The 20,563-nt window shown below is 38.6% G+C and overlaps 1 protein-coding gene across 1 annotated transcript in view; it reads left to right on the forward strand.

The window, feature by feature from the left end:
* Positions 1–13,826: 13,826 nt before the first annotated feature.
* ARHGAP15 (Rho GTPase activating protein 15) overlaps positions 13,827–20,563 on the forward strand; it is a 331,328-nt gene continuing 324,591 nt past the window's right edge. Inside the window, exons 1-2 of the mRNA XM_027749003.2 lie at positions 13,827–13,857; positions 14,218–14,278. The gene's annotated coding sequence lies outside the window, so the exon portion shown is untranslated. The remainder of the gene's footprint in view (positions 13,858–14,217; positions 14,279–20,563) is intronic.

A 20,563-nucleotide genomic window follows, 5' to 3' on the forward strand; every position in this document is an offset into this window, starting at 1 on the left:
AGTTTTATTACATTAGCTTTGAGAAGCATGGCAGAATTGCTATCAAGTAGAACAGGAATGAAAAAAAAATCCCTTCTTTATTATAAAAATGATACATAATAAAATGTGGAAAATAGACAAATCACCAACTGCTAAAAGATACAGTCCAATTTACATTTTTAATTTAGTAATTCTATTTAAAGCACAGGGTATACTTGAAAAGTAAAAGTTGAACAACTAGTTGTTTCAAAACTTTTAACTGCTGCACATCAGATCTTTCAAAGGGCCCAATATTTTGAAATTCTGGTTTTATTAATTTTTTAATTGTAAAATAAATTTATACCGCAGATACATTTTTTGGTGTGATACAGTTGGCTAAACCAAAGCAGTTGATCTTTCTAGGTAGTCATCTTGGGGATAATGGGCTTGAGAAAGCTGAGAACAGCTGTAGATTCGTGTAAAGCAGAGTGAAGGACTCTATGAACACTCTGCAGTTTTAACAAGATTTAATTTGGATTAGGCAAAATAAACTCTCAACCCTTTTAGCAGCAGCAAAATGTCTCATTGTTAACTTACCATGAGGCACGAAATTTTGCAGAGATTTGCACCAGGCAACTAAAAGAAATGTGGAAAAACTGCTTATATTTCACCAACACATTATCCAAGTGGTTTCATAAGACATAAATAACATCTTGGCATAAATGGCAACTAAACCCCTATAGCCCTGTACTGTTCACATACCCTTTTTCAAGAATCTAGTAGAACTTTCTGATGACATTCAATGTGTCTGATTTTTGGTATGATACACTTAGAAAATTACTTCTGATCATACTTGCACTACCTGAAGAGGGCCTACAAGAAAGTTGAGAACTAACTTTTCATCAGGGCCTGATGTGATGGGATAAGAGGTGATGGTTTTAAACTGAAGGGGAGTTTAAAACCATAAGAAAGCATTATTTTACAATGAGGGTGTTAAAACACTGAACAGGTTGCCCAGAGCTGGTGGATGCCACATCCCTGGGTACATTTAAGGCCAGGTTGGTTGGGGCTCTGAGCAACCTGATCTAGGTGAAGATATTCCTGTCCATGGCAGGGAGGTTGGAATAGATGACCTTTAAAAGATCCTTCCAAGCCAAACTTCTCTAGGATTCTATTATATTTCTTTTTATTCTACTTCAAGGGTGAGAAGGGATTTGGAGGGGTGGTGAAGACTACTCCATTTTGGCTTATGATACTTTTGTTACTTGAAATTGTCACATTCTTAGAGCATCTGCAGCATCTCCTGGGTTTCCTGCAGGGAAACCCAAGGGCCTTCATCTGGGCTTTAAAAGTCGCCAAAGATATGTAATTTTAAAACCCCTGCTGCAGTTACACCTATTTAATTGGTTGTAATATGTAGGGGAAAGCTGAAAGAACTGCAAATAAAGCATTTGTTGGTATTTTTAGGACTTGTGAAGAGTAAGAAAAGATTCTTAAACTCGAATATTGTTATAAAGAATAGCACAGGAGTGTTAATCAGTTGGAAAGCTCTGTCTCAAGATGTTTTGATTACACTGACATCATTGTTCTTTAGCTCAGCTGAGACTGGATGGTTGTGTTGCAGTCCAGGTATCTGTGTTTTCATGGGTTTATTTTTATACTTATACCTGCAGCTCAGCTGCTTTATCTGTCAAGTGACACGATCCTAGAAAAGGACTGTTCTCCATAAAGCAACTCTTGCTGAAGAAAAGCACTGAACATAGAACTCTGATGGTCCACAGTATTAGAAAGGGTTTTAATTCAGTGTCAGTGCCTTTGAAGCACTTGTGCTGCTGTACAGCTCTGGCTGGCAGTCACTTATGTCTTCCCTATAAAGTTAGGCAAGGTTAATATAAATCCAGATATATAGATCTAGGTCATGCTGTAAAATATCTTATTCTGTTATCAGCTGAACCTTATTGTGTGACAAACACAAGAGGAGGAAGAATGTCAAAATCTCTTTCTAAACAGCAGCCAGACCTCAGGTTTTGGACTTGCTGTCTTGGCAGTTACAGGGAGATAAATGGTGAAATTTGTGAAGTTTGGCATCTGCATTTAATCCACAAACTGTGAAAACAATGTCTTGTGTCTCTGGTTGAGGAAAGTGAACCAAATAGGGCAGATAAAGTACCGAATATACTTTATATTTCAAAGACTAAGAGATTATTAATAAATGTTTAATAGCATTTTGTCTTTTAGTATCATTTCAGGCTACAAGTAAAAATGCTGACTTTAAAAAAAAGTATTTGTCTTTCATTTGATGGATTTACTTAAATTCATTGTGCAAAAACTCACTTATTTCAACTTTTCTGAGTTACTCTCTCTTTTTTACCTGTGAGCTGTAAAGATAAACCTGAAAGCTCCTGGCTTTTATAGGGACATGTACAAATTCAGAGTATTATTTCCAAAAAGTGAGAAAAGGCTACATTGCATTTTACTGAAACAAAATTGCAGCATAAGCACCAGTTTCACATGGGCTTTCCCTACTTGGAAGTAAAAGTTTTGCAAAATGAATAATACTGAAAGTTAACATTAGGTGTCAGTATTTTACATATTATTTAGCAAAAGAATATCAAGTGAAAGAGCTTCTGCAGAAAAAAAAAAAGAATATTACAGTCTGCTTTTTCAAATGCTTCAAGTTTTCATATTTAGAGTAATATCATGTATAATTATTAGTGAAATAATTAATTGTATATACCCCAAATGCTTCTTGCCAGTTACATCTCTTATTTAAAATTCAATATTAAATATCACTGCTTTTTAATTGTGATAACATTTCATTCCTGGATTGTCTAAAGAAATTACATTTTTCAAATTGAACTGCAAGACATGAGTGTCTGTAGATGACAGAAGATTGATACCCAGGTAGAGTGATAAAATGCCTACAAAATGAAGGAAGATAAATGTGAATATGTAGATGCCTTGTTTTATGTGTGATCTTTGTGTGATCTTTTTTCAGCACGACAGAATTTAAAACTGTACAGAGCTCTTAAGCAACTGTGGAAAATGAGGGGAATATACTATTTGGGCATTTTTAACCCTGTTTTACCACGGGAAGGCAAAAGAGAAGGCAGAGTCCTCTCTCATAAGCAGAGAAGGATGGGTTTGTCTTCCAAAAGAACAATATGAGCGAAGAAAAGGTATGACATGCAGTGCTTTTCTCATCTGAGTTTGTGACATGATTGAAAATGGGAAGGATGAGGCCTATTTGAAGAGCTTAAGACCCAAAACTCTGGGAGTCCTTGGTTTGACTGCTACAGAATCCACCTTTTACCAGCAAACTAGTAAACATGGGTAGATCAAGCAAGAAAGATGAAAGGAGAAAGCAAGGTTGAAAGATAATAAAAAAAAAATATTTTAACTTTTTAATCTGTGTTACATATTCCCAAATACAACTGGGCACAGGTGGGAATTCCCTGTGGAATTCTGGGGTAGGGATGGGCCTCAGTTGGATCCACAAAGGTGAAAACAAGCATTTAGGGCTAAATCCATATCAGGACCTGCCAGGATATGTAGACATCAAAGCAGTGACAGCAATATTTTATTTTAATGCCTTTCCCTGAGTCATAGAATCATTGAGGTTATAAAAGATCATTGAGTCCAACCATCAGCCCGGCACTACCATGTTCAGTGCTATAATGAAGACATGGCTGAGGTAGGTGTGTTATTTCATGTACTCACCTATAAAACCCCCTCTTTTCAGATGCAATTAGCATGTCGTGATCTGACACCTTTCAAATGGAGCTGACCAGCTCAGAGACCCCTCAAAACCTCTGCAGGTTCCCATCTGAACCTCGAGGTCCACAAACTAATGCAAATGCATTTCTGAAAAGCCACTCACTCTCCACAACCAGCTGAGAGACAGTTTTGCTTCGTAAGCTTAAACTTTTGTCAATATTTGTGAAATATATTTAGACAGCTTATTCAGAAATGAGTAAGTTATAGATCAGTAATTCATACTTTTTATATGCTGAGTTTTTATTACCTAAACTTACTCTTCTAAGCATCGTTTTATGTTTCTAGTTAAATATAAGTGAGAATTGATTGGGGTATTTCTCAATGGAATTCTATCTTTATTTCATCATAATTGCTTCATATTTGAATAATGACAGATGAACTACTTCATTCAATTGCAGTTTTAAGGCTTTGAAGTCACAATAGCAGCAAAGGATTTAAATTCTGAAGCCATTATTATGGCAGAGAAGGCATCAGGGAAAAGGAAAACTTATGGTCATGTAATTTTCTAGACAGGAAAATTTTTCTGTGGTTGCAATTTTTTTTTCATTATTATTTTTTTTCTGGACATTTTTTAATGGTAAAAGGATCCACTAAACTTCAACAAAATGAAGTAGCTGCAACTTCTAGCAAAACAAATGGCTTCCATCTACCCTAGAAGAAGATATTGGAAATGCTGAATGAGAGTCCATGCTGTAAGTAAACTTCTGTAGTTACTTTGCTTTGGAGCTGACTAGAAACCATTTAAAATTCTAGGCAGCTGCAATACTGTATTTCACCAATAAAGAGTTCATTAGATCTTTTTCTCTCTGACATTTACATCTAGTCCTGAGTACATGTTAATACTCCAAGGTATGAATTTCAAAGTTCCCTTTATCTTTGTGTACAGTTTTAAGCAATTAATCAAATGATAAAAAAATAGCTTTAAAAATAGGAAACGAATCGTGAATTTAAAGTATATGTTCAAAAAGTTGCTACATTATAATTTGTGGGGGGACAGGGCCTCTTATCAACTGAGCTAAGTGCTGGAGCTTTTTTTTTTTTTTTAACTTACATTTAATTGAAGAATTTTGAAGCAAACCTCAAATTGTTAAAACATGACCAAGTGGTATATCCAGGATAGCTCTTTCTCCTAGGAGGCTACATCAAAGTGGGAGAGACATAGAAAAATCATTATTTAATACGTTCAAAATGATTCCCATGTGGGGGAAGATTTATACAGGCTTCTGAAGTGAGCGTGGGGGCAAGGAGCACTGAAACCCCTTCATCTGAAATAAAAGTGAATGACAGTTGTATCTTCCTTGTACAAAGCACAAATATGAAGTTGTGTATGATGGGGGTTGCCATATAGTTTTGGCAATAGAGGCTGAATTGAGCTTCATGAATTCAACTTGCAACTTTGCTACTTCAAGTATTTTCCTGGTGCCTCAATTTACCATCCAGGACAAGGCCTGGTGTGAGGTGGATGTTGCAAGGGTAGTTGGGAGTGGACATCTGCAAAGTTAACATTGGCACAAGGCATTAAGGACTAGGAACTTTCAAATGTCATCAATGAATCTCAATAGAAACATGCCCTTAATTTTCTTGCCTGTGTTTTCTATCTCAAAAATAAGGTGTGCCAGGCATGCTGACACCAGGTTTCTTTCAAATGATTGTTTTATTTTATTTTCTACCTTGCAGGTGAAAGGAAATATTCAGAAATATTCATCCTTCAGGGAGGACATAGAAGGAGTTTTAACGTCTTAGTTGAAAGTGTGTGTTAAATGCTCAGATGCTCTTGTATACGATATTTAATTTAAACCATGGTGGTCAAGAAACAACAGATTCTGCTAATTCTTACCTTCTTAAATAGAAAACACCTTGCAACTTGGTAACTTCTGAATATGTGGACCTTCCTTTTTAAGGATGCTTCTAGACTTTCTTATATTGCTGCTACTTAGAGAAAAACAGGGTCTCATCGGAGAAATGGTGACTGAAAGTCCATATTCATCTGCTTCTGGGTTCTCTTAATTGTCCCTGAAAGTGCCTTTTTCTTTTTTTTCCTGATTCCACAGGTGTGTTTCTGTATCACTGAGACTGCAAACACAGTTTTGATGTGACAGCTATGAAAGGTATAATCTCTGAGTGCAAGGCTCTTAAGTTCTGTGTAAAGAAAGAGAGGGGAAAACTTTGGCTTAATAATAGAAAGGCCTCTATCAACTGATTTTTCAGGAACAATACAGTACCTGTGGTGGTATTCTTCCAGGTTTCCAGAAAAATAGTGGATTTTTACTCTTAAACTGATGTGAAAATCCCATTTGTTATAGAATCATAGAATCATTTAGGTTGGAAAAGACCTTTAAGGTCATTGAGTCCAACCATAAACCTCATGCTACCAAGTCCACCACTAAGCTATTTCCCTAATTGTTGTTTGTGACTTCTGGTTTCAATATAGTTCAGGGGCAGACTAATTTAAAGAATTTATAAACCTCGTTATAATATTTAAGTTTCGTTTGTTGTTGAAAGAACTTGAATTAGAGAAGGTAAATTTCTTCTGCATTAAAGCAGCAGTGATAACTACAACAAATTTTGAAAATGAAATTCCTCTCAACTTTTCCAATTTAACTAACAAATGAAAAAGATTCTATATTGTTCTGTATCAGATATGGATGAAGGATAATGCCATGTGTCAATTTTTGGAATATCCTAAGTTCTGTGGACGTATGATGCAGCATATGACTGCTTGATATTCATTAGTATTCTTATTTTATTCAAACTTCCTTGCTTAATTGGATATTAAAACTGAAGTGATAAAATACCAGAAAAAATTATGAATCACCAAAATTCCATGCTAAAGTCTGTTATCCTGACATTTTTCTGAATGAATATTGAAATGCTTCATTAAAAAAGATCTTGAAGTTGCTCCATCAGTAATCAGACCCAGACTTTACTTGAAAAAAGTTCTTTTTGTATTTAATTATGAAAAGCATGCTCTTAATTATAATGATGTTCATTAAAACAAATGCCTTGTAAGACTACTATGTTCAACTCAAAGTTTCTTCAAAAACATATGAAAACCCTCATAATATATATTTCTGTCCTGAAAAAATATTAGACAGAAAAACATACCAATTTAATGAATATGATATAGATGTACATCCCTATGTATGTATATGTGTGCTCTTCTCCAGAGAATCAAGAGTTTTGGTTCTGTCTTTAATTTTTTTTTCTTATCACATTTATAGAAAGTCTAAGAAGTGGTTTAATTTGATGAAATCAAACATTCAATGAAAACAAAGGCGTTAGCTCTGAAATAAGACATCAGCTTTGCAGGGCTACAGATCCTTTGAACTTGGATGACATTGTCTCTGAGGACAAGATGTTTGATGAATTTTAGACTTTAAAGCCTTTAGTAGGAAAAATTAGTCCAGAATCTGTTCCTGTAGGATGGGAAGAAAAAAAAAATCATTCTTCAAAAGATGAGGGAAAAAATGATGTCATTTTCTATTTCCCTTAAGTACCTTTTCTTCAGATGCTTATATTGGAAGAGGCTCAACAGCCACGAATTTAGGGGCTTATGCTCCAAGTGATCAGGGCATTTATGTCCTCTTTGCACAGAATATTGAGGAGAAAAAAAAACCCCTCTTAGAATATAAAGATAAAGGGCTCTATGGTGAAGATGGTCTTACAAAACATCGTCGACTAATTCTAATCTATTAATTCAATATAATGAACATAATGATTTCTGTAAAATTGCTTTACCCCTGTTATATGCCAAATCTGTCAGGAACAGCTGCTTTGCATTCAATATCATAATGACATATACTGTGGAGTTATAATATTTAAATTTTTTTTCATTGAGGTCCTATTTTAGATTTGCAAGCTCGTGCACAAGGGGAGAAGGGCTGTTGCCTCCATCGCACTGTCATTAAAGGTTATCAAAAAGAACTCTTGGCTCTGTGAAGAAATAATGAGTGCAAGTTGGTTTTGCAGACCCTGTTACAAGGGAAGAATAAACCAGGATTAAAAAGCCTCATGGAGAGTATTTTTCCCAACAGGCCTAATGTTTAATGCTTTTTTTGCTCTGAAGAATTAGAAGGGTCATGATAACTGGAGGTTGAAATAAAGGTGAATTGATAATGCAGGTGGGGAGATGGACTAAAGGGTTTATAATTAATTGAGCCTTTATAAACACAGAGAGGCTGCACTAGAGACTCCCTGTCTTACTCTTTCCTAAATATTAAACACTCCTAAATATATTCCCTGACTCTAAATACCATTTTCCTTTTTAACTGCTGAGGATACACTTTGCCCTGCTGCAGAGCTTCTCCGGACTTATAGAAACAAGGGACCTAAAAGAACATTTCTCGCAGCTCAGAAAGTCTAATTCTGGCTGAGAAGGAATTAACATTGTAATAATTTTGCTAAACGACCCCCTCCCCATCATTCAAGAGTGGAAATGCCATAAAGCACAGCTCTAGGCACCTCTATTGTAGCCTAAAGGGCATCCTTCCCTGGTAACCTCTGTAGGTAACTGCAGCATTGGAGTAGGACAGGGCTGTGCACCTGCTTTAGGAGAGTCTCTATTAATTTTGACAGATATAAAATAAAACAGGGCTCAACAAAAAGGGAAGATTACCAACATGAACCAGAGCAAAGAGGAGGACGGAGTGGTGTTGAGAAAAAAGGGAGAAGGAAGTCTATGAGACCACAGACTATAGAGATTAAAAGGAACTGAAAAACTGGAACAAGCTCAAAAGCTATAGAATGAGGGTTATCAGTTTTCTATTTTCTGCTTGGAGTAAGCTGAAATTAAATGTATTTGTACAGATATGTTGAAGTGCTCTTAGCAAAGACATCCTTATTTTCTGTAGGTGGCTGATGTGAATTTGTCTTCCAAGAAGTGCAAACAGCCAACACATCTAATACTTAGCCTTGTGGCTATAGTTACACTGGAGGTACATTTCTTTCTTCTTCCTTTTTTTTTTTTTCCTTTCCCTTAGATCTGGATATCCCCATTCATCAATAACCTGTAAGATTTCCTGACATGTCCCATATCATATGAGAATATAAAATAGCAATTGCCTGTCAGAAGGAGGGAGCTGTGCAAAAGGGCAGCAGACTAAACTCATGTACATAAACTGAAGTATTTGTGTATTACATGAGCACAAAAAATCGTAGGAAGCGATTGGAACTGACATACTGAACTAATTAATTCAACTGCTTCAAGTCTTTGATAAACTGACTTATTTTGTTGTTTCCCAGTCCATTTTAGGCAGCACAGTTTCCCCTGAAAGCTTCTGGACACAAGAGAGGACCCTCGTCCGTCTGCAGAGGAGTTTTACATCCTGCATCTGACTTTCTCTTGCATTTATTGACCTCTTTTGTCTGGCACCTCTACCCAGACAGTTCTGACACTCTCTGTGATGGCAGCGTGGGAGTAAGCAGGGCAAGAGCAGAGCCTGTCACACAGATAAAACTTCTATCAGGAAGAGACAAGAAACTACTTCAGCAATTTTTATTTCCAATAGATTTGATGGGGCCACATTGTTTTTGTGAGTTCCTTGTGTGGCTGCATGCTTGCATTTACCTTTTTTTTGGGGGGGGAATGGGGAGTGTGGTACTGTAGAAATGAAACTCTTCTTCCTCAAAGGCTGAAGCAAAAAGAGAAAATATTCCAGAACATCTTACCTTTCTTCTTTTAATCTTACCTTTATTCATCCTCAGCGTGGGATTTTACGGGGCTTGGGACTTTCTCCACTAAAAATTATTCACCACGGAGCTGAAACTCTTTTAACGGAGGTAGAAACAACACTGGCTGGATCATCATTTTTATACTAAGAACAAAAAATTCAGTCTTCCTTTGCTGTGAAAACATTGGCTGTTTTTGTAACTCTGCCTTGACCATGGGCACATAGATCAAGATACCGTCTCCCAACGTGCGCAACTCTCTTATCTTTTTAAGGTCCCTTATTGTGTGATGTAAAACCACCTTTTTGGCAGTTTGGTATTGTAGTACTTTTAGCACTCCAGAAAATACATTTACACTGCATTTCAAGCTTGCATGTAACTAAATCCTGTCAAGGAAAGTCTTTACATAATGCATCAACATATGCTGGGGGTTTGTCTCTTTTTTTTAGTACAGTATGGCCACACAATGGGTTGGAGTGGCTTTTCTAAGTTATTAAAAATAGCCCTAGGAAAGGCTGGCCTTTAAAATAAGTGTCAAGATCCCTAAAAACAGCTGAGAAAGAGAGGAAAATGGACCAATTTGGATTCATGTAGAATTTTCTTACCTAGTAGTACCTTCAGTGTCCTACTTTTCTTTTTGTTTAAACAGTGAAATATTGTATTAAATAAGCCTGAAAAATAATGAGGGTAAAACAAAAAAATACCTGTGTTATTTTCTTAGATATGAATATTCCTAAATCCAAAAATCATTTTGAGGCAAAATGAACTAAATGAAGTAAATGTTCAGAGACTTCTGTCCTAAAATTCTCTGCTGCTTTGTAAAGTATATCTATTATCAAAACTTTAGCAGCTCAGCTGGTAAGTGATTTAATGTAAGATCATTTTTTCTCCTGAAATGTGAGTGTTCTGGGCTTTAGACCCCAAGTCACAGTGCATATGTTCCTCCCATGTAGCCAACATTAAACTGCTGGAGAATCTCTAAAAATATCTATTTTCTACCACCTGTGACCATTTTGTTAAAAATGTCTTCTGCACTTTCAAGACTGCAGTAAGTAAAATGGATTGTTTAGGGGAAAAATCAGCTCAGAGTAAAAAAGGTTTTGGAAGATGATACCAGAATGTTTATAATGCACGTTATGACTGAGAGGGCTGTGGGAATTTAGCCATTACTGTATATTTACATTGACATTTACATTCAGGCATGAGCATTTATAGCCCAAGCAGGTAATATTAGAGGCTGCTGTTGGACTATAAGCTATTGGAGCTGTTATATGGCCACATGCATGGCCTTCTCAATACATAAGAATGTGCTTTGAGAAACATTTTTGCTGGGATTAAATATTCAAAGCCCCTGCAGCATAAAAATAACAGCTACTGAATGGACATCAGTTCTCTGAGCAAATGATTGCTCTGAGCAAGAATATGAATTACTGGCCATACAGAGAAAATTCTTTATTCTCCTTTTTAATTTAAATATTCTAAAACCTACTACAAATATGAAAAATACCATTTCTCTGGTGAAGAATGTGGGAAATAATTCATTATTTTTTCATTTTTCAAGGCCAGGTTGGACGGGGCTTGGAGCAACCTGGTTTAATGGAAGGTGACCCTGCCCATGGCAGGGAGTTGGAATGAGATCATCTATGAGGTTTCTTCCAATCCAAACCATCCTATGATTCCATGATTATCCCACAGTCTTAGTTTTGAAACTTTAGCTATTTTCATTATTAAAAATTGTTTTCTCCTGCACCCAGCTATTGGATACTCAACTGTTCTTCCAGGCTCATGCTGTCAGGTTTGTATTGTCTATTTTGGCTTGATTTAACCACTGAATTAGATTTGCTACTGGGTGTCTGCTATACAAGTCAGACTACAGGCTGCCTGTCAGTCATCATAACAGAGAACTAGGCAAAAAGGAAAAAAAGTCAAGTTTCTTTCCCCCTCAGAAGACTGCTGGTCCAGAACAAGTCTGAGAATCACTGTTCAAGCACCTGAGGAGGCTTATGATACTTCTTGAATTTATTATAACAGAGTTGGTAGCAGTTGCTCAGCATTCAGCACCCTCAGTCAACAGTGATTATTTAAAACTGCTTTTCTAGACTTGATTCTCTCTTCTCTGAGGTATGAGATGTGGAAATCTGGATGTTCACCAACTTGATGACACGTCTCATAAGCAATGACGCCATGAGTCACTGAAATAGGGACAAGAATCAGAGCTTCAGAAATGATGCTCCATCTTTAACTTGCACAGCAAACACACAAGGTTCAACCTATTGAGCAGCAATCTGCTCCAGGTAGTGCCTATGCAGTTTCTGTTTCCTTCCTGTTTGGTTTTACTTAAATTAAATAATCTCTTAAATTTTGTTAAACTGGCTTTTTTTTTTTTTTTTTTTTTTTTACATCTAAAGTATTTTCAGCCTTTCAGAGATCACACAGGAAGCTTGTGCTGCATAAGTTTGAGCTGTATGCAAAGCTGCCATCCTTTTATAGAATTTTGTCGCTGCTGACATACTGTCAAGTGGATGTGAAGGGAATCAGACACAGGATCCAACTTGATGTGAAATTTTAGGTGTGCAGTGAAAGACATTTTCATGAGAAATGTCATGTCCTCAGTAATCCAGGGTTTGGACAGAGTAACACAGGCAACTTCTGCTGCAGTATTCTATAGGTTTGATGATGGTTTCTTCACAATTTAGTGATGAAGTTCTGTTGTCCACACTGTTCCAAATTTTTTTTTATTGACTGTAAAAATGCTTTTGATGATTTTATTTGAGAAAAATCTTAGGATCCACATGGCTACAATAGATTTTTCAATTAATATTTCTTTCATATGACAAAAATAGTTGGAACATACACTGGTCTTAAAAGAACTAGCAAATAATTAGTGTTGCTGCAAGTTCTTGAAGCACTAGCAGTGGTTAGTTTACAGAAAAGCACCATTTTGCTTTCTCACCTCCTCAAACCTGGGAGAAACAACTCTTAGACAACATCCACTTTTTTATTCCAAAAGTTCCTCTTTCAAATACATCATTGAAATGCAGTGCCTATAAAGAAATGATATTTTAGTGTAGAACAGTGAAGACCAGCTGTTGTGCTGTTCACCTCTCCTACCTGTACCTCTGTGCTACCTCTTGGCACACGTAGTAAGTGTTTGGGAACAAAGACAGTGAGGTTTCTGGCTTTGAGTGGCCTTTTGCAGAATTGGATTTTAGCCATGAAATGGATGTTGTAGAAGTCACTAAAAAATCAGTGAGGGTGTAAGGTTCACTCTGTAGCCCAATAGCTCTGCCATTCCTTCAATAGCTCTATGTTCCCCCTTTTTGTCTCTGCACTTAAGAATTTCTTGAGTCCCTGAAGGTCTTGCTTCCCCAGTGCTTCAGTGAGTGCATGATGTGCTAAAGCTCCTTTCTACAGGAACTTTGTTGCATCTTTTATTTGCTGCAATAGGAAGTTATCTGCCAGAAAATCAGTCCTTTCTTTGCAGCCCTGTAAAATTTGTCAAAATCCCGTTCTAGGTGTTCCCAAGCTCCACTCCAGCCACAGCTCCACCGCTTAATTCCTATCTCCAATAGGATAGTTTCACTGTCTCCACTACTTCTATTTTCATTCCTCCATGGATTGTTCCGCAGGATTATCCTTTAGGACACCCAATGACTTTCTTGCTGGACATCTTCATGGATGGAACACATCTTCTTGAGGAACTCCACTGGCATCCCTAGTCAAGAGGGTTCATTTTACCTCACTGCTGGGACAAACCCTTAAATATCAGGTTGGCCATGATTTTCTCAGGTCATATGGCAGCTGTTTGGCTTTTTCTGTGGGAGACAAGCAAAAAAGGTGCCCTTGTTCTACCAAAGCACCACCAGAGAGCTCTTCAGCCTGACCAGCACCGTGATTGTCCTCATACCCACAGCACCACCACCCTGCCCTGCATGGGAACCCCCACTGCTCCAGGAAGACAAGCCCTTGTCTTGTAAGTTGACCTAGAAAGATATTATTGTTCCTTGTTGAAAAAAAGGTCACGGGGCAGTTGCTGGTGAAGGCATGTGCAAGGAAGGGGTTTTCCAGAGCCCCACAGGTGCAGAGCTGCCCCTAAATCCGCAGGTTCTCTGGGTTCCTCCCGCCCGAGAGGGACCATTTTGGTGTGAGATGCTGCAGGAAGTGATGCAGGGCAGCAGCTGCGTGTGCCTGTGCTTCTCCAAGGGCTGCTTCGTGGAGAAGTGTTAAAACAGAAAATCGAAGAAACAGAAGTGTTTGCCTGGGTGACCCCTGCCAGGCAATAGTATGAGTCATTTTTCTTTTTAACAGCAAACTCTCTGATTGTCCAGAACTTGTTACTTTTTAAGTCTAACTAACAGTACACTAATTGTTCTGTTTACTAAATCTATATTTCAAAATAGCAAAGCAGATTTGTTGAAAGCTATTTATTTCAGTAGTCAAAGGGTTTCATTGAAGGTAAGAAAAGGGAAGTTGTCTTAAAGCTTATAATTGTAATTCCTTTCAGTATTTCCTTTTAAATCTCATGTTTACCTTCTGCAAAAGCTAACCTTCCCTGTTTGCTGCAATTTTCACGGAGAAGCTGTTTTCATACTTTGAAAATTGTTTTTTTTCTCCCATAAGGAAGAATTTTGCTCTAACCCTGGGTGCAAGTCGCTCACTGGTGAGATGGTTCACTTCTGCTCTTGCAGGAAGTGGTTTTATTTTGCTTTTTACTTTTTTTTCCTGCTTTCTTTCTGTCTTTATGAGCTGTGGGAGATTAACCCAAATGCTGTCTGTAGACATGTGACCTACATGTTTTCCGTTCTTTTGAAATAGTTAAAACTGTTGCTGGTTGATGGCGGTTTGAGATGAGACGACAACATCCCTGAGGCTGCAGGTAATGGACCTTAAATCCTTCTTAATGCAATTTAGGAAATATGTTCCTAAAGATTTTTAAAATTATCGTAACTTAGGTGTATTTTGTATGCATTCAACTCGGACTACTCTGATTGAACAATTATTTCTATTGGCTTTTGCGAATTTGAAAGCAATGAGCAAAAGTGTAGAGGATAAAGATGTGAAATGATATTTTCAATTAGTGCTCAGAATCTAGCAAACCTGTTGCATCCTGTGCAAGAGGCAACTTTATCTGACCTTCTCTAGTACTCCAAACCACTAACCACTTGTCATATTCCTGCTGGGACAAACTAGTTGTCCCCAAAGGGTAGAAAGGCTGGTAGCACTGGCCAGGATAAGAGATTAGATCACTTTTACCAGCGTTTGCTTTTCTGAGTGTAGTTTAGCACTGTTTGACTAACTGGCTTTCCTGCTGGTGACCACAGGGAAGGTGATTAGTAGCCACAGATACTGTAAAAGTCACTGAGTGGTAAGGGTAGGTGTCTAGTTGGCACTTGGTATTGTTAGAGACCGAAGACATTGATAGAAGGATATCTTATCCTGCTCGGTATCAAATACTCTGTACCACTCTATTACTCATCAGTGGCACTGATAGGGATGGGACATGGGGTGGCAGAAAGGACATTGTACGTAAAATATCCTTGGTTTATCTGTGAGCAGCCAACTGTGTTCCTTGTGGTGCTGTTCAGTGGAGATGCCATGGCTGCATGTTTCCTGCATGAGGCTGTTTAAATCCAATCTAATTCCTCCTCTGCCTTGGAGCTGGCCAGAAAAGGGTTGTACATCCTGACTCCTCACTTCACTCGAAGTTTTCTATCAGAAAAGATCTCTTTGCATTGCTGTGAGTGGGCGAACAGCTTTCTGGTCTGCACAGCTTTGCAAGGAAATAGTAATTTAGGAAGATGTTCAAATAACGCAACAAAACACTTTGATTATGGGCCACATAAAGGAGGCCCAGAATTAGCAAGATTTGTTTTATGGTGAAGATTTGTTTTCCCAGTAATGAATAGTTTGCTGCAAACTTTATGACATGTGCCCATGTTTGTAACTGATAATGTTATTGTAACAAGAAACTTGTTTTTCTTTTGGAAGTATGGGTCAGAGTTGAAAGATATCACACGTGGCTCGAAGCTCATTTTGGAATAGTGCATGCTAATTGGAGACAGATTTTAGTGTAATGTTGTAAGATTGCATTTCATTTTTTCAGTACTTTTTGGAGGAAAAAGCTGTCCTGCCTACATACACAAATCAGCACAGACAGGGAAATTGTATAAAGAGAACATGTTCTCTTCCTGGGCTGTGTTTGTCGTGGTTTTTATGTTTCTGCTGCAATGTCTTAGAGTCATTTGAAATGCATTTTCCACAGAGCTGTGAGATTTGGTGAAGTAGTTTGAATTCTCAGAGATATATTTCTTTATTTTCTCCCTTTCTCTGAAACATACTTCTTTGTGTCCAAGGGAAATTCATTTAAAAGCAGCATCTCTTGTTCACTTTGCCTCTCAATCCAATTACATCTGTAATGTACATTTGTTCATTTTCATTTCCAAATAGAGTGAACAGCTGAAGCATTCTGTATTTTAAAGCTCCTGCTGTACGTTATTATTGAATTGCAAAAAACCTTTTGCTTTTTTTGAAAGCATTTTTTGTAGAAACTTCCTTCTGCTTTGACACAAAGATATGGTGGTTTGGAAAAGATGCTCCATCTTCTTCCAACCAAGCTTGAGTGTGTGATCCCTTGTCACCAGGACAGCAGAGGAGAGGGCTGTATAGTGGTCTTGGGCATGTTCCTCCCTGCCTGGTGTGAAGAAGCTAAAATGGTGGCAGAGACACATTTGGATTCCTCTCCTGATGTTTGGGTGGCACAACACCACAACCTCTGTTGTGGTGCTGGATCAATCCCAGCAGCTGTACACACTTCTGGTTTGGATTTCTGTGTCTGTTTCTGGTCCAGAAAGTTTTACTTCGTTGCAGTGATGAGCTTCAGGCCAGGCTCTCAAAAGTAGTGCCCATCGTGATCTCTAGTGCTGCAGTGATCTCTAGGCTTTACCTGTGCTGTCCAAAGACTTCAGCGTGGATCTCTGCTAAGCAATTCCATGGACTTTGAGCAGTGGGAACTGCTGTATTATGGCCTATTTTACTGAGTCACATCAAGGTTAGTGGGATACAGGCAGAATCTTCTGAATTTTTTGATACTCACAATGTGTAATTCTGAAACTATCTAATCCTATTTTTCTTGACTTTTTTTTTTGTTAGATGCCTCTGTGCTGTGTCAGCTCAATTAGTGTGAGTTGTTAACCATTTAATGAGCTGTTAAAGCCTGCAGGTGGCTAAACATTTCCTCTTGATGTTGAAGACCTCTGTTAGTACTTAGATGTGTTCTTTTAACTTGAAATATGGCAATTGTACAGAACATACCCTAATTCTGCGTTGTTACCCTAATTCCTGTTTTGGTGTTGTTTGCACTGATCTCTTTTAAAGACAAAACAAAGTGTCACCTGAGCTCTAGCTGAAGTCTTTACATTCCACTTATCTTCTAAAACTTCCACATGGATACATCAAACCTATTTCTCAGTGCTACGAAGACAGAAATTGGTGCTGATGGATACTGTATATAGGAAGACGCTTTGATGGTTTTCCTGATTAATTATTGATAACATCGGTCCTGAAGAAAGCAGGTGGGACAAAATTTTGGTCCAGATTTTCCATGATAATTCAAGTGCCATTCAGAGCATTGCCAGGGATTTCTTTACCCTGCTACACAAACTGCAAAAAACTGTCCCATTTGCCATCCTGTGGTGGCTTCCAATAGCTTTTGTCACCACCAAACTGATGTAATGACCTCTGAGGTTCAGAGTAGGCTGAATGCCCTGCTTCCTTCAGCCTGCTCACAACAGCACAGCTCCCTGTTGGGTGTGCACTTGGGAACCTGGGACTTTGGTCTAGATGAGGAGGCATTGCTGTTACCTGCTTCTGAAACCTTCTCTTAAGATTGGTCTGCTTCAGCCAGCAGCCTCAATGAATCTCAGTTTCACTAACAGCTCTCTTATCGACACCTGGAGGACAGAGGAGGTTGTTTCTTTGCTGTGTGGATGCTAAGATTGTGCCTTCACACGCTCAATGTGCCTCTGTTGGTCTTTCTGCTTTGAGAAATACTATAAAAAGATTGTTTTGGATACTCACTGCAAAACAAACACTGCTAGCTTCTCATTTACACTGAGACTTCCTCAAATCTGAGCTGTTTTTATTTTAAGAGTAAGACCTCTTGTCACAGGGTCTGTACACTCACATCATCTTTATCACAACTTGAAGCTCCTCGGGTTGAGAACTTCCAGGCTGGCTGAAACAGAAGTAAAAGGAATGCAACTGGTTTTTTATTAAGAGAGCTCTCTGAATGAGAAAATCAGGCATTAATTTTCTGGGCACAGATATTTAGATGTTGCAAACTGACCATGGGACAAACATAATCCATGGGACAAACATAGTCCGTGCTAGATCTCAGCCTGGGGATGCAGCCAGGTCATGCTGGAGCAGATTTTCAGAGCATTACTGGCTCATGTTAAAGTCATCTGGGAGTGTTGAGGCCTGAAATGCGTTAAAAGTGAGTCCTATTTGTGGAAACTAAGAACCAAAATTCACAAGTACTTGAAAATGTTGACCTTTTTCTCTTAATTTGTCTGTATTTTCATTCAGCTCCCTTTGCACGAGAAAGAGATGCTTTAGGAATTAAGTGGGAAAGATATCAGAGGGTTAAACAGATATTGGTATTCTCCAAACTATCTTCTAAACTATTGTGTGTATGTGCAAGTTGCATTAACTCAGACAGTGCATGGATACTTACTGAAGCATTTCTTCAACAAATTAACTAAGCAAGTTTGAGACTGTTATGGTCGGTGGTTTAAGGTTGTTTAAGACCCAATATAACTCTTCCTGCCATTTGAGATTGACAGGTATTAAATCATTCACTTGTAGTTAAGTTGGCTATTGTGGGTTTGTACTGTGATTTTCATGAATATTTCTTCCAAAGTCTGTGACATTTATACTAAAAAGACACAGTCCTCAAACAGATGAACTTAAAGGGACTTCTAATTCCTTCTCCAAGATGTCCCTCAGTTTTCAGTACAAGTGCAACCTGATAAGTGGGGAGGGGGAGTTGAGGAGGAAGGAAAAGCAGAAGTGAATGTGGCTTAGAGCTGAAGAGATGTGCTTCAAGTACATGCTTGCTCTTTGTTTTGGATTTCTTTTCCTGCCCCACCCTGAGCAAAGCCACCACTGTGTTTGGTGTTGAAGCTGCTTCTGGGCAGGGCACAGGGCTGAGCACCTGTACTTGTTTGTTTGCTGCTCAGGATATTACTAAACTCCCTTCCTTTGCGGGGGAGGAAGGAAATGACAGAGACATTTTGTGAAGACAGTTCTGGAGTTCTGTCCCCAAGAGAGTCACCTCTGTGACTGGTGGGTCTGTCACCAGCCTGCTGGACGTCAGGATGCTCTCAGCTTTCTGGTGTCTCTGCTGCAGCTGGGGCTCAGGAGGCACCTGCTGCTGGAACAAGCAGGTGCCTGCTTGGGACAATGAGGTTGGAAGAACTGAGCAGTTCGTGGTGGGAGAATGGTTGGGGGTCCATGGTGGGGGACCCCAGCCCACATGGTCATGTTGGCCAGAACCAAACACACACATACATTGCAGGAGAACCTGGACACCCACAGCAAACACCAACAGAAGCCTCCCTGGGCTCTCTCAAACAAAAGGCATTTCTAGCAAATAGTTTTGCTATAAATGATGTTTTCCACTGGGAAGGTGTTGCCTCAGACTTTCCAACTGGCCAAGATGCTCTGGCACATTCTGCCATTTGTGTGTCAGGCTGAGTAGTGCTGAGGTTTGATCTAGAGAGATTAATGTTTCTATTATCAGCAGTACTTTCCATGCTTGGTTAATTTATTAGCAAAAGCAAAAAAAAAAGCAGCAAAGTATAGTAACTAGTAGTGATGAGTAATCAAATTCTCATGATGATTTTTAGATTTAGGATTAAACCATTTAGCATTAATCCACCTACTCTTCTTCGAGTGGCAAAGAAAGCAGAAACAGCCCTAGTTAAAACATGTCAATTCCTCCTCTTTCATTAAGGATCCTGGAAAAGGCACGGAGTGCTCCAAATTTTGACAGAAGCTTAGAGGAACTGGTGTCCTCAACCCATTCTTGAATTTCCTTTGAAAGTTCCAGCACTGGCTCTGGGTTGAGTAGGATGCAGTTATACAGACACGAGACATTCAGAATTGCTACACAGAGTTTGGATTTGAAAACTTCTTTTCTAGGTTTAATTTTCTCCTAAAGTTTGGGTCTTTTGCAAAACCTTTACCAGAAAGTGAGTAACAGAAAAGAGGGAGTCTATTAAGATGTGGTACAAAAATTGTATAAATTAAAGATGTTAAATGTACCTATTTCTTACCAGACTTGTTCAGATGTTTAGGGAATAATGTTGATGTACTGTAAGGACATTTTACCTCAGATACATAGGTCTGCAAAGGTTTATTTGAGCTGAGTGCAGCTATTTCATCCAACAAGGGGTTTGAGGAGTCCACCAGCTCTGCATGTTACCACGCTACCTGATAAACCCACAGTCGATGGAAAATGTAATACTCATTGAGTATTTTTGTTTTTAACAAGGTTGGGGGCAGATGAATGGATGTGACTCTTCTCACTATGACTGTTGGTGTTCACATGTGGATCCTACTGCTGTTGACTTTTACTGCTCCTACCAAGCTTAGCACGTCTGTAGTGGGACTGGGGGTACAGGTGGTTGTGGCCTCCTGGCCTGCAGAAAGTGTGTGCACAAGGTTTCCTGGAGTCACCTTGAACCACCACTGAAATGAAGTTTTCTGGTCTCATCACTAAAGAATTACATTTATAGCAAAAAAAAAAAAATATAATTAACACAGCCTATGCTCAAACTTCTTGCATAATCAGAGAAATCATGGTGGGGTTTGGAGCTAGTTGATCATTAAGGTCCCTTCCAACCCAAAGCATTCTGTGATTCTGTTACAGTTTTGACACCACAACATCCTTGGTACTTCTCTGCTGCGAAGTGCAGGCATCTTAGCTGCACAATGTGATATCAGATACTATCACATAAAACAAGTGCTTTTGTCTTCTGTCTGCTTTGCCACGTGGTGCTGGGGAGCAGCGTGGTGGGGCAGACACTCCTGCTGCCTTGTGCTCTTTTCTGTGCCATGGCAGCGGTGCCTGGTGAACAAAGCAAACTGGGGGCCCCAA

The sequence above is a fragment of the Pipra filicauda genome, unplaced genomic scaffold (genome assembly GCF_003945595.2).
Source record: "Pipra filicauda isolate LSUMZ 115617 unplaced genomic scaffold, ASM394559v2 scaffold47_size6085603_pilon, whole genome shotgun sequence".
Lineage (NCBI taxonomy): Eukaryota > Metazoa > Chordata > Aves > Passeriformes > Pipridae > Pipra > Pipra filicauda.